A 15,274-nucleotide genomic window follows, 5' to 3' on the forward strand; every position below is an offset into this window, starting at 1 on the left:
TGTAGACAGCATATGCAGTTTATCAGTAAAAAGAAAGTAAGATGATTTAAAATTTTAGTTTGATATTTGGGAGAAGTAAAAATTACTTTATTAAGAAGGCAAAAATTTGAATTAGAATCAGTCTTTGATGACATTTAAGACTAAAATAGTAAATTTCTGATTGAAATAGTATACTTCTAAAGTAGAAGATGTCAGAAAATGATGATTAAGGCAATGGAATGGGTGATTATGTTGGGGCATTGAATAGATCTAGAATGATGGCATCAATGTTAGAGACTGGGTGTGTAGACAAAAGATGAAATGATTGAAAGACTGTGATAAGCAAATAATAAAGATGAAGAGAGGGAACATGCAGCTGGATGCAGAAATGCCAGAAACTTACATATTTTTTAAAGTTCTAAGAATAATGTGTGTAGAAGGAGACTGCTTGTTCCTTTCCCAGTCGCCCAGAACCAAAATAATCACACAGAAACTATATTAAACAAAACACTGCATGGTCTATTTACTTAGGCTTCTTATTAAATAACTCTTACATCTTTAATAAACCCATTCCTATTATTTTGTATTTTACCCCAAGGCTTGTGGTTTACTGATAAGTTTCCAGGGTGAACGCCTATAGTTACATGGTATCTCTTCAACTCTGTCTTCTTTTCTTATCTATCTCTGCTTGGAATTCCTGTCTTGCTCTATTCTGCCTTGTCATATGTCTGAGCAGCTTCTTTATTCATTAACCAATAAAAGCAACACATATACAGAAGGAATTCCCACACCAAATGTGGACATATCAACACAATAAAACTTAAATTGTGAGGCTGGAGAGATGGCTCAGAGTTTAAGAGCATTGCCCGCTCTTCCAAGTTCCTGAGTTCAATTCCCAGCAACCACATGGTGGCTCACAACCATCTGCAATGGGGTCTGGTGCCCTCTTCTGGCCTGCAGGCATACAGACAGAACATTGTATAAATAATAAATAAATAAATATTTTTAAAAAAACTTAAATTGTTGCCAAAATCAACATCAACAAGACATAAAATGAAAAGGAACCTTTTAGCTAAAACCTATGAGAAAAAATTCTATGGATAAGGTATCACCCTGTCTCAATTAAGACAGAAGAAAATGTTCTGTGAAATGTGTCTGAGCTCAGTGAAGAGTTCTATGCTTTAGGGAGAAGGCAAAACTAGGAAGTTCTAGGAATGAAAATAAAAATGAAACAAGAAATCCTTGAAGTATAAATCCATATACATATCTGGATAAAATTCCTTTATATTTAGACTAAGAAAACTGGAAAATAGACAGTTCTTAATTTAATTCTGAATTTGCCTTTAACAGATCAATAAGTCACAAACTAGAGTATTTTCTGAGTTTATAAACATGGAGTGAATTCCATACACCCCAAACATATTATTCCCTAATTTCTTCAAATTTTATTGAAAGAATAATTTCTTGTCAACTGAATAAAGGAATGTTAGATTGTTCTACACATGTATCTACATATCTACTCAACATATTACTGTCAGTGATAGATGAGACAAATTTGGAAGATGTTTGCACAAATGGCTAACTGATATTATTTCTTTCTAAAATAATGTAACCATATTTCTTCTCTGTGAGATATATGAATGTTTGCTATCATACCTCTGTTTCAGAGTAATACTATGTTTATTTTTGACAACATTTAGCATTCCTCTGGTAGAGATACTCTATCTTGTCTCTATTTAATGTATTTATTCAAGTATCATGATTTTAAAGCAGAAAAACTTTCTGATAATGGAAATAGAATTATTTATAGTACCAGGATATATGTAACAGTTAACATTATTAGACAACTATGTGCCCCTTACAATAGAGGTTTTGTGAAGATTATAATACAATATCTGAATTTATTTTTTATTCATCCTCAAATAAAACTATTATCTCTGACCTTGATCTAGGAGTGTGGATAAACAGATACCCATTGATATTATGTATTTCCCTAGAGAAGTAAATTTATAGAACAAGTCTGACATGAAAGAAGCCCTTTGGAAAACTGGATGTGCTAACCCCTCTCCATTATATCTCTGCTAGTGAGTATTTTCTTCAGCCTTCTTTGATGCATTGTCACATAATGTGTTTCCATGAACAGTCTCATTTGTTACTGACTTGTCTCACCGCTGTAATCAAATATGTGAGAAAAAGGAAGTTAAATGAGGAAGGATTTAGATTGACTCGTGGTTTAAGAGTTAGTCCTTCATGATTGGAAAGCTCATAAAAGGCAGCTTGTAACTGTGATAACAAAAATAATCATATTTTTGTTCATATCTTGGTGGAATAGGAAGAAGTAAAAGAATGCTTCCTCCACTTGGATTTTTCCTTTTTACCCTTTAAGTTTAGATCAAGATCCCAAATATTAGGTTTGTGCCTTCCACATTCAGGGTAAGTCACATCTCCTCAGGAAAGTCTCTTTGGCAACATCTTCAAAGACTTGTCAGGAATGTTATTTACACATGATTCTGAGTCCAGTCTAGTTGATAGTGAAGAGTACGCATTGCAGACAATAATGACTGCATGTAAGCATAGACTCCAAAAGAACTTGCATACTAGGACTCTCAATCTGGAACCCTTAGGATTCTTAATAATAATGGTGATGATTTAAATGAGAATGGCTTTTATAGGCTCACAACTTCAAATAGTCCCCAACTCACAGTGTCTCTGCCCCGGTGAGGGATAATTTTATATTCTGTCAATTATATTTTAAATAAACGCTAATTGGCTGGTAGCCAGGCAGGAAATACAGGCAGGAAAAACAGACAGAAAGTAGAGGTGAGGCAATGAGAACAGGAGTATTCTGGGAAGAAGGAAGCTCTTTCCGTAGTTCTGTCCAGACACTGCAGAAGCAAGATTTGGCCTGCCCCACTGAAAAAGGTATTGAGCCGTGTAGCTAACATAGATAATAATAATGGGTTAATATAAGTTATAAGAATAAATAAGAAGCCTGAACTAATGGGCAAATCAGTTTATGATTAATGTAGAATTCTGTGTGGTTTCTTTGGGACTTACCTGCTGTGGGAATTGGGCAGGATAGGAACCCCAAAAAGCACACCCTCATGTTACACTGCCCTCCACATCAGTCATCAGTCAAGACAACCCCTCAAAGACATGACTACAGCCCAGTCTGATATGGGAAATCCCTAAGTGGAGATTTTCTCCAGCTCTAGGCCATGTCAAGTTGACAGATGAACACATGTAGGGCAGAAGAAGCCTTATCTAAAATGAACTATTCCTTAAATCAACTTGTCAACTACCAACCACTTATTCAGCTATTTAGATCTCTCAGTAAATAGCTGCCCTACAGATAACACCACCACCTTCGGAGATACCTCACATGGTTGGGACCATTATGCTTTCTAGATGGCCTGAATAATCAAAAACAGAATAACATAGATGTTTTAAGTAACTAAATTTTGTTAAACTGTACAATTCATAGTGTAATAAAATATGTTACAAATTATTTTGTTTTGTAAACATAGTTAACATCTGTTTTTCTTTCCATATGCCACATATGTAAAAAGTGACATGTAGAAAATGTTAACTTAAACTTTAAAAAATAAGACTTATTTAAAGAATTTTTAGCTCAATAAAATCAATATAAAAGAATATTTTAATATGGAGATACAATCTTCCTTATAGGAACAAAATATAAGGCTTTTCATACTGTCTTTTTCTTTAATTTTAAGAAAGATAGGAGCATAAATGTTTTTGTACAACATAGAAATTATTGCAACAGGGCCTGGTAAATTTATTGTAATAAAATATGAAATTAAACTAAAAATGCTTTGAATTAAATGATATGAATTATCTAATATTAATCATTTGTTAAATTTTGATAGTATTCTTAGAAATTAATTATTCTTGAAAGCAAAAGGTAATGTAATTTGTTAAAAATTTAAAGATACTGTTTCTCATTATTTTTCTAAAAAAAAAACCAACCAAAGTAAGACTATATTTAAAGCATTTTACACATTTATTTGTATATTTAGTTACCTTTTTATCTTTTCAACAGGAAGAACACCTTCATTGATCAGCATATTCTACTGTTTTGATAATACTGTAACTTTAGCAATAGTTGACAAGTATCTCAAAACAACTAAATATGCTGAGTAGTTATAAAAGCTTCCTACTGTGTCCTGCTTGTTCTTTCTTCACTCAGCCTTAACAAAGAGGTTTTCTGTGGTGACCTTGGGTGATTAGAATCCTGGTTTGTCAAAGGGAAACAATTTTTTCAACTTTGCTTCCATTGAGTAAATTCATATGGTGAACAGAAAGACTGAACTCTGTCAGCAGACCTGGATACTGTATTATTGTGAAACATTGTACTCTACTTCTAAAATCTTCTCTGGCACAGTGTCAGTTTAATGAGTCTGATGTTTCAAAGCTGTGATATATTCCCCAAGACCATCAGGTTAACCTACAATAATTTACCATTCACCTAATATGACTCACTTTATCTTTCCAAGTAAAAGGGGGCATGCAAGTTTCTAAATCATGTTGGAAGGAAGATCATCATGTCTCTATATGCTCTTTCTCATGGAACTGTAATGACATATTCTATTAATTTTCTCTCCTGTCATTCATTCTTTCAAAATTTCAGAGGAAGCAGGGAAAAATTATCTTTTCCTCTATACTACTGTTTAACAAGTAGGAAAAAATGCAGCTTTTATAGAAACGAAAATAAACTTTTTCAAAAGAAAATAAAATATGCCTGTTTCTAATAAGCATCTTCCTTTATCTGAAGGAGATAGGAGACCCTGTAGATTGCCTGAAACAGAAAACAGAAAGTATCATCAAACAAGCAAAGAATAAAATTTTGGTACATGTATGTTATCTCTTCCATAAGTGAATGCTATTCATTATATTGCATAAATTAGACAATAATAAAAAAACTAGAAACAATTAATAAATCAAATACGTATTTTAAAGATATGATGTAATAGATACTATTATGATATAATGACCCCTCTCTTTCTTAATATCTGATTTTACTTTACTCATTTCTTTTCTTCTTATGATGACACAGAATGACTTAGGGTCTATAGGTATGAAGAGCAAGAGCAGTAAATGATAGAAACATCAATGCTTGACGTTACATAATAAGAGTTAATTCAACATAAACACAAGAATAATGTCACTGTCAATCTACTACCAAAACAGCAGAATGGGTACACAAGTGAAAGGAATGTTTGATAGCATAGTCAAGGTAGAAGAAGGTGGCATGAGATTCCATCATGTTAGTCAATGGAAGAGACATTAAAATTATAAATATTTTATGTGCATTTGTGCTTTGCCTATATGCGTGCCTGTGTGAGGGTGCCAGATTCCCTGGAACTGAAGATGCATACAGTCATGAGCCACCATGTTGGTGCTGGGAGTTGAACCCAGGTCCTCTGGAAGAATAAACAGTCATTCTGAAGACAGGATAAAGGGTGAGTTGTGGGAGTAGGGAAGGGAGAGAGCATGAAGACAGGAGGGAGGCAGAACTGTGGTTGGTATGAAAATTAATAAAAAATTTAAAAATCATCAAAATAAACAAAAGATACACACATGCACAAATAAAATTATAAATATTTATCTCCAGAATTTTCCATTCTATATTGTAAGAAAGCAGGGTCCCCCCCTGAATGTGTGACCCTATAAATGACATAGTTGCTAGAATGCGTAAATGCTTTTGTATTATTATTAGTATGAGGTTGAAAAACTATGATATAGTCATAGTTGACTCTGGTTAACAATACTGGAGCAATTAAATTACAATAAAAATGCAATAATGTAGAATACAATTATTTACGACGTATTAAAGAGAAATAACACAATAAAAATATTGTTAGTAATTTTATCCATTATTGTAAATATAATGAATACAAACTATTATACAGCACATCACACACTCATATGTACCACACATACCACACCACATATACACCACACACACACAACACTCCAATCACACTCATACACACATCACAAACACATGTACCACACACACCAAACTATACTCACACACATACACACATCACACACTCATATGTACCACACACACCACATACACCACATACACCACACAACACCACACTACACTCATACTCATACAGACATCACACACTCATATGAACCACACATACCACACCACATATACACCATACACACATATACCACACACACAACACTACAATCATACTCATACACACATCACACACACACACATGTACCACACACACACCAAACTATACCCACACACATACACACATCACACACTCATATGTACCACACACACCACACACCACATACACCACACAACACCGCACTACACTCATACTCATACAGACATCACACACTCATATGAACCACACTGTACACATACACACACCACCACACACACAGCCCATATCAACATACACCACACACACACCTCAGGACACACATAACATACACATAAATATGAGAGAGTGAAAAGAAAGTAATTTTAAAAGTACAGAGAACAATCATTAACTTATGTAGGTAATATAGTTTTACTTATGATTTTATTCATATTGATTGAGCTCAATGTTCACTATACTTTATATTTCCAAACACACACACACAGATTCCTCTGATTAAATCCAACATATCCATGTCCATTATCTCCTCTCTAAGTCCTAATTGATCACTAAGTTGCAGCATGTCCAAGGTTTAGCTACATGATAAGAACAGCCGTGAGTCAGTTATCTTTCTCTGTGTGGCTTATTCACCTAATATTATGCTTTGCAGCTCTGTTTTGATGAGAATGACAACATCTCATTTTTCTTGTGTCTGAATAGTATTTTATGTTATATATCACATCTTCTTTCTCTATTCATCTATTGATAGTATATGTCTGATTTAGATTCCTAGCTTTTGTGACTAGTATAGCAGGAAACATACCTATGCAGATATCTGATATGCTAATTTATCTCCATTTGCATATAATTACCCAGGCATGGGATAGCTATATCACTCTGTAGATCTGGGGTTTTTTTTTTAATTTTTTGAGAACTCTCCATACACTTTTCCATAATAGCTATACAAATTAACATGCCACCCAGCAGTTGATAATCATTTTCCTGTAGCATAGCCATCATTTAGTGAGCTGCTTTTTTGATAATAGCTATTATATGTGGGGCAATATGAAAGCCCCATACAGTTTTCTTTACATTTCCTAAATAACTAATGACTATGAGCAGTATTTTATCTATTTGTTTGCTGTGGACATTTAAAATGTGGTGTGCTGTGCATGCTGAATATGAGTTTATGGTGTGGTGCACGTGTGTATTGTGTGATGTGGTATGTGTATGTGGTGTGTGTGCATATGAGTTTGTGGTATAGGTGTGTGTGGTGTGGTGCATGTGTGTGGTGTGTGATGTGTGTGTGGTGTGGTGTGGTATATGTGGTGTGTACGTGTAGTGCATATGAGTATGATGGTATGGATTCTGGTTCTTTCATAGTCATAGACCAGAGAAGAATGTTGGTTGTCTTCCTCTATTGCTCCCTACCATATTGACGAAACACAAGTTCTCTTAATTGATATGGACATCTATTTCAGTTAGGTTATGTTTTGGGTGTGGTATTAGACTCCCCAAGTCTGTTACACCCAGTACTAAAATCATAGACATTTCCAACAATCTCTCGTTTTTTTATCACTTCAATGCTAATGAGTCCTTAGGCTCAGAGAGAAAATATTTTTTTTTATGTATTATGCCTTCTACCAAGCCCTTCTACTTGTTTTAGGTTAAGCATCTAAATATAATATCTTCATTGATATGATATTGGAGAGAGTGTCTGATGTGAAAACCGACTGACAATCAACTAATGACAATATATTCAACATTGTTGCTAAAATAAGAATTAATCAAGGCATGACTTAAGTACAATTACTAATAACCTTGTTCTATTACACGCAATAGAAATATTAAATAGAGTTTATTTATATTTATCTGTTAATTGTTATGTAAAACTGATACCTAAATATTAAATATGCTACCTGTTTGTATAGAAGTTAAAGAAGCTTTATGAGATTTATTTCTGTGTTTGGGTTATTTAAGAAAGTTAATCTAAAGTTAAAAAGCCAGCAGCAGAGTGATGTGGCAGAGGGAGGTTGGAAAATGGTGCACAACCCTTTGAATTGGTCTTAGTGTGAGACTCGTAAGCTTCAAAGAAGTTCTATGCTCAGACCTGCTCTGCAGGATATAGAAGCAGAGCAGAACAGCTGGCTGCCCGCAAGGCTGAAATTGATGACCAACTGAGCAACACGCAACTCTCCCAAGTATGCTAGTGTTATGCAAAAGAAATGCTTATTAAAATTCACTGTGTAGTTAGTTTCAGAGTACTACAAATAGTTTCATGGAGTGAATAAAAATACTTTAATTTTTTTGACTAGATATTCTCAACCTTCCTAATACTTGGATCCTTTCAGTTCTTCATTTTGTAATGACCCCCAATCATAAAAATATTCATGTTATCATGACCCCAATCATAAAATTATTTTCTTTGCTACATTGTAAATGTAATTTTTTTCAATGTTATGAATCATAATGCAAATATGTGTGTTTTCTGATGTTCTTAGGTAACCCTGTGAGCTTAGTTTGAAGCTCATGGTGCTGTACTTCACAGGTTGATAACTTCATAATTATATATTCATTCACAGTAATAATACAATAGACATATAGTGAGAGTTCATAATAAATTGCATGAAAAGTAAGTATAAAATATTTAGTATCCCACATCTTTAAAAAGATGTCTAGTTTCTTATTTACCTCTGCAATTTAAAATAGTTAAGAAAAGTTTGGTTCCTAGCTTTCGATTTTCTCTTATAACTAAAATAGTTATCTGGGTATGATGGTGCACCACTTTGATTTCAGCATTTAGAAAGCAGAGACAGGTACATTTCTATAATTTTGAGGCCAATCTGGTCTATAGAGTTTACTTCAGGACAATCAAGGCTCCTGTCTATTTCTCAGCTATGGTAGGTAAGTCCTTTGAAGAAAAAAATGCCTAAAATTCAGTTAACTGTGTTGACACTGCCTCTGCTTAAGGTAGCAAAAGAAACAAAGACCAACAATGACTTAACCGTGTACCTTGTAAACCATATTCCACACCCTCTTGTTTCTGTTAATCGGTTGTTAAACGCTGAAGTTCCATAATGTAACACATTTACTTGTACAGTAGATAGGACCTTCTCCCTCTGCCCTCTGGGAACTCTTTTGCTCTGCGGAATTGATGATGCCGGTCATGCCTTCCAGAACTAGAGGCCAGAGGATTACTTTGCAGCCCTTTAAAAAAAAAAAAAAATTCCATTCAAAAATTTACACTTCCTCCCCTCCTACCATTCCCCTCCCTCTCCCCTACTTACCTTCCTCCCTCCCCCTCTCTCCTTAAGAGAGGACAGGGAACCCTGCCCTGTGGGAAGTCCAAGACCACCCCCCCACCCCCCACCCCCCCACCCCCGCATCCAGGCCTAGGAAGATTTGCATCCAAATAGACTAGGGTCCCAAAATGCCAGTACCTGCAGGAGAAACAAGTCCCAGTGCCTTTATCAATGGCTTCTCAGTCAGCTCCCATTGTCAACCACATTCAGAGAGTCCAGTTTGATGGCATGCTCATTCAGTTCTGGTCCAGCTGGATTTGATGAGCTTCTATTAGAACATGCACACTGTCTCAGTGGGTGGACCAAGCCCTGCATTCCAGACTTTCTTGCTCATTTTCCCCCTCCTTCTGCTCTTCAACTGGACCTTGGGAGCTTAGTCCGTTGTTCGGATGAGTGTCTTTCCCTGGTCTTTGTTACATTCTCTGCCTTCTACGAGACTTTACATTCAGTCCACTGTGATGCCAAGAGACATCACCATCTGCTCAGATACTTTGAACTGAGCCAATCCCCATGCCTGTTTAGGCACATGGACTGAAATGGTAACTCAAATAAATCTTGGATACTTTCTTAAAAGTTTCTAGATATTTTGATCATAGTGACAAATAGTAACTAATACATTTGAGAGGAAAAAAATCAATCTTGCACTCATTAGTCTTTCAAATGCAAATGATGCCTGTCCCTAGAAAAATATTACACATTTTCAAAGTTCCTTACATACATAAATATTTGGGTATCATGCATAATTTCAAAGAAAGATTTGTAAATTTGTCAGTTTGTTTATTTTACTTTGTAAACAAAGAGTGATCTGGAAACAAATCTCTTAAGAGACTTACAACATTTCTGATCATTTAGGACAATGGGAGATTCTCATACTTCTGCTCATTTGCTTCAGAAAGACATAGTGCAGGGTTGCTGAATCATACATTAAATAAAGAGATATGGGGGATGAGGAACTTTCTACTGTCTCATACTCCATGGGCCTTTTAAAACATGTTATGGTCAAATCATCCAAAAAATTGTGTCAAATAGGTCAATAGTTACTATGCTTTAAAACCACTATTTTTTTAAAAGAGAAAAGATGACCTATAGAATACTGTTTTATAGCCTCAATCATCCTTCTCTATAAAATGTGACTTATTCCCCTGACCTCAAAGTCAGTTGTCTTGGGTCTCTTTATAGCTATGAGTGACCAAATTTTTGAGCTAAGAATCATATTATGTTAAGCATCTTTCTCCTTGAATACTTCTCATTCAGTTCTCGGCTGCTTAATTCAAGGAATATTACATTAGAAACACTTTAGAAATACTCAAAGGTTATAGCTGCATGGGTGAAGAAAAATGGTCTTACAGATAGTAAAGGACTAAGCCACATATCAAAACTAACACTTGCTATGCTCTGCGAAGCAAAAGGGTTGCCCACACACTCTTTAGAGCTATAATATAACTCACAAGGGAGGCATGAATTTTAAAAATCACATATATCATTGATGTAGCAGTTCAAAATGTCCTTTTACGGTTTCTCCAGAAGTTTGTATTGCAGGAATTTATTCTCAAGATTTAAGTTAATGTAGATTTTGCCTCTTAAAGTTTAAGCACATAATTTATAATATCTATATATAATGGTACAGAGGTTTGCTTATTTCTATTTTCTTAGCTAATTATTATTTCTTTTATAAATGTGTATCATGATTTGATACTTCAAAGGGATTTTTTAGTACTACGGTACCTCAGTAAAATGATATGCACAAAGATCCTTATTCATGAATCTTACCTATAAATCATACTATGAAAAGAAAAAACTGATAAAAATTATGAATATGAAATGAACTTGAAGAAACACATTAAAAACTCATGAAACAAATTAAACAGATTATATTTATCAACTAGTCTTGCCTTGTTAGATATAATATTTGAGCTCACATCTAAATTGTTTGTTGAATTTAAAAAGATAAGAGCTATCAAATCTATCTCTGGAAAGGATCAGACTCAGAATTTCCCATTTGTCCCAGCTTTGAAATTTCATGAATGAGCCAAGTCCATGTTTTTCTTTTTAGATCGATTTACATTCTTATTTCACTGTGAAAAATTTTCTTCCTTTTTTGCTTGAATATTTTTGTTTCTTTGATAGTCATACTTTTAATATGGCAAGTATGATCCAGCAAAAAATTCACACTTCATCTCCTTTGAGAGCATGACTCATGTCTAGCACATTCAAGCACTATGAGCTCTAACCAGCGTGGATAAAAATCTCAGTTGAGTAGCAGCTAAATTTAACCATGTTATATGCTGTAAATATGTGTTATCTTCAGCAATAGAGATTTATCATTTTATCATTAAAAGGTGGAGGATAAGATATAACATTGACAGTAGGCAGTAGGGGTCCCTTTGACTAAAAATTCAAAAAATAAATGCATTTCTTGTAGGTTTTTAAATTTGTTAGCATATGATGTCTAGCTGGAGCATTTTCTCCCTCATGATTTGGTGATTCCATTTAAATCCCTTTCATATATGTCTATATTTCAGGAAGTGCCTACAGAAGTAGCTTTCCATATGGCTTTTCAAACGGCCCTTAGTGTTTTTTATCACTCCCCATTTCCTTCCTCTATCCAACACTTCCATCCTTCCGTACTTTCAAGTCCAACTCAGTTTCTCATCCCTCCATTTGTCTTAGTCCCTCACATGCCCTTGCCTCTCTAGAGCCATTCTTCCACAGTTTCTCTTCCGAAAAGAGCCGTCCTCTCAGGGATATCAACTGATCTTGGCATAACAAATTGCAATAAGGCACAAACCTTCATTTCAAGGCTGGAGGAGGCAGCACAACAGAAGGAAAGTATCCCGAGAGCAGGCAAAAGAGACAGCGAGAGCTCCTAATCCCACTTTTGGAAGTCCCACAAGAATGCCAAGCTACATAACCATAAAATACAGGCAGGGGACCTAGCTCAGACCCATACCGGCTTCCCGGTTCTTGCTTCAGTCTTTGTGAGACCCTGTGTACTCTGCTTAGATGATTCTGTGGGACACGCTCGTGTGGTGTCTCCCTGATCACTCTGACTCCTAAAATCCTCCTTCTTCCTCTTCCTCTGGGCTCCCTGAGCTCTGCCTAATGTTTGTCTGCACTACTCTGAACAGAGGCTTCATACCTTTATCACTTTATAACACTATATCACCTTTTAATTATGTATTTATTTGTGTGTGTGTACATGCGATGTGTATGTGAGAGACCAAGACAGCGATAGACACACAGAGAGAGTTTATAGATGCACATGTGTGTGTCTACATAGGATAAAGCAAAGTGTTGGGTCCCCCTGGGATTGAGCTTTCTACTGTGGGTCATGGGAAGTGATCCTGTGTTCTCTGGATGTACAGCAAGTGCTCTTAATGTTTGAGCCTTTTCTCCAGAGAATCCTTCAATTAAATTTTGCATTAATAGGAAGAGATCCGAAGAAAACATTTTCAACCTTTCACTTATAGTTATAATTACTTTAGCTATCAATTAGAAACTGTACTTGCTACATACAACTTATTTTTAAAACATTTGCAACTTTCCTCATGAATATAAGAGCTTTTTACTATATACGTTGGTCTTTTAAAAATTTCATTTTACAAGTTGAAGTGTATAGAACCCCCTTCAAATATATGATTCAGAGTGGTGTTTATAGACCATTCTTGGCATGCACAAAAGTGAATTCTTAAATAATTTATAGCAGTGCTTAGATGCTGAAAACAACTGGAGAACTAAAGATGTTTTCCTACTCAAATCGTTTCGACATAGGCAGAAGAAAGAGCTGCCAAGACAGCAGACTGTTAAGGCTCCTTTTCAATTTGTAAGGCACTGTGCTGTGCCTCATCCTTAAAAAAAAAAAAAAAAAAAAAAAAAAAAAAAATCCAGCTTCAAAGAAGTTCCTGAAGCTTTTGCAATATGTGAAAGGTTGTAACTAATAAATAGAAGATAGGTAATCTTGCTGTATCTTTTCCTTTATTCAGTACTCCAATGGATTGGGTTAGGTCCCAGATTAGTTTTATATAACTTCCTAGATATTGAAAATCACTGACATGGACACACTTTGAAATGATTAACAAAACATATGGGCTTCTATTGTTACTATCAAATTGACAAATAAAACTTACCATCTTACTGTATAATTTGCTGTTTTTTGTTTGTTTTGTTGATGTTGTAATGGAAGTACAAAGAGGGAAACAGATAATGATTTGGAAATGTTTTCACAGTCACCGTGAACTAAGTAAATTAAATTCAGTAGAAACCTAATATAAATTAAAATTCTAGTAGATTATAAGTGTAACAATTAAAATTTGTATTTTAAAAATACATATAGGACAAAGTAAAAACATTTCTAGAAATATGCTATGTTTGACCACAAGAAAACCTGAAATAATAATATTAATTGGTTCTAATCATGAAATATAAAACTTGAACAATCTTCCTGACTATTCTATCTCTGTTTAATGAGACAAATTTTGTTTCTGGCCCAAGTTTGTGTCTTTAGAATCACTGACCAATCTTGATATTTTTTTGCTGTTGGCTTGACTAAATCTTGGCCTATCTTAAAATGCTTTGCTGAAAAACCTTAGCTGACAGAGGAACTGACTGTTTGCTCAGCCAATTCCTTCATCTCAAAACCTTTCCCCCATTGTTTTAACATTTATATTAGAGAATTTATCATAAAAAAACTCTTTCTCTATCCACTTGAAATATTTATTTCTTAGAGCTTAGCAATATAGCCCAAAAATATGGGTACCAGGTTCTGCTTTAGTTTCCACAGGATCATGTGTCCATGTATTTGAGGAGAGTTTTGCCCTAGCTGTAAAAAGAAATGTCATATTAATTTCATTTCAAGTTAAAGAATACATGCCAAGTAGCAAAACCCCAAAGGTATTACTTGGACCCATAAGTAAGTCCTACAATCTTTCAATTGTATATGCCCCACCATTAACCCACTTCCTGGTGTTTGTTTCTAGGGAGTAGAAACAACTTCAAATTACATTGAAGTACATTTCACCTGTTTGTATTGCTATTATAGGAAGTGAAGAAATTCTTCTGGACAATCAATTATATACCCAATGCTATCAGCCCAGGAGTGGCATCAACCATAGTGAGTTAATTATGAAAACATCAATCATCAATCACAAAATGACAGACTTTCCTACAAGATAATACTATGAAAACATTTATTTCTTGATTACGATATCTTCATCCCACACAATCTTAGCTTATAGCAAGTTGATATAAATGTAGTCAGCAGGTGAGTGAATCTTTAGGGATAACATGATAAGAAATTAAAACCACAGAAGTATAAGCAAATAAAAATTACCTATTGGTAGGATTAGGTAGCATCTAGAAACACTGTGTTTCTGACAAAGACAAAAAGTGGGTTGAATAATCTGAAAACAATACCATGTCATTCTCTGTTATACATACACTGTCCCAAAAATTTTATCCATAAGATTTACTCTAGAAGTTTTATATATGAGCATATGCATAGGTTTATAGTTACAATATATAAAAAACTCACAGTGATCTTTTGTGAATGGGTAACTGTGATATATAAATATACCCAAATTACTAATATATAAAGAATTATTATTAATGTTCAGATTATTGCTATACTTGTTAGAAAAAAGACACTAATTTTCACATTATATTCTTAGTATATTTTCAACCTTAAAAGGGAAAACACAATTCAATATTAGAGATTGGAAGAGTAAGTAAGAAAATGAAAATTTGGGGTATGTGAAAAGTACACACAACTGTCAAATTCATTGCAATGTATGTTTAAATTAAATGCAATTGATTATTTGTAAATGAAACATCTATACACTTAAAAATTTAATAATGAATATTCAA

The sequence above is a fragment of the Microtus oregoni genome, unplaced genomic scaffold (genome assembly GCF_018167655.1).
Source record: "Microtus oregoni isolate MIOR12 unplaced genomic scaffold, Mior012 000030F_ref0000283, whole genome shotgun sequence".
NCBI classification, from domain to species: Eukaryota; Metazoa; Chordata; class Mammalia; order Rodentia; family Cricetidae; genus Microtus; species Microtus oregoni.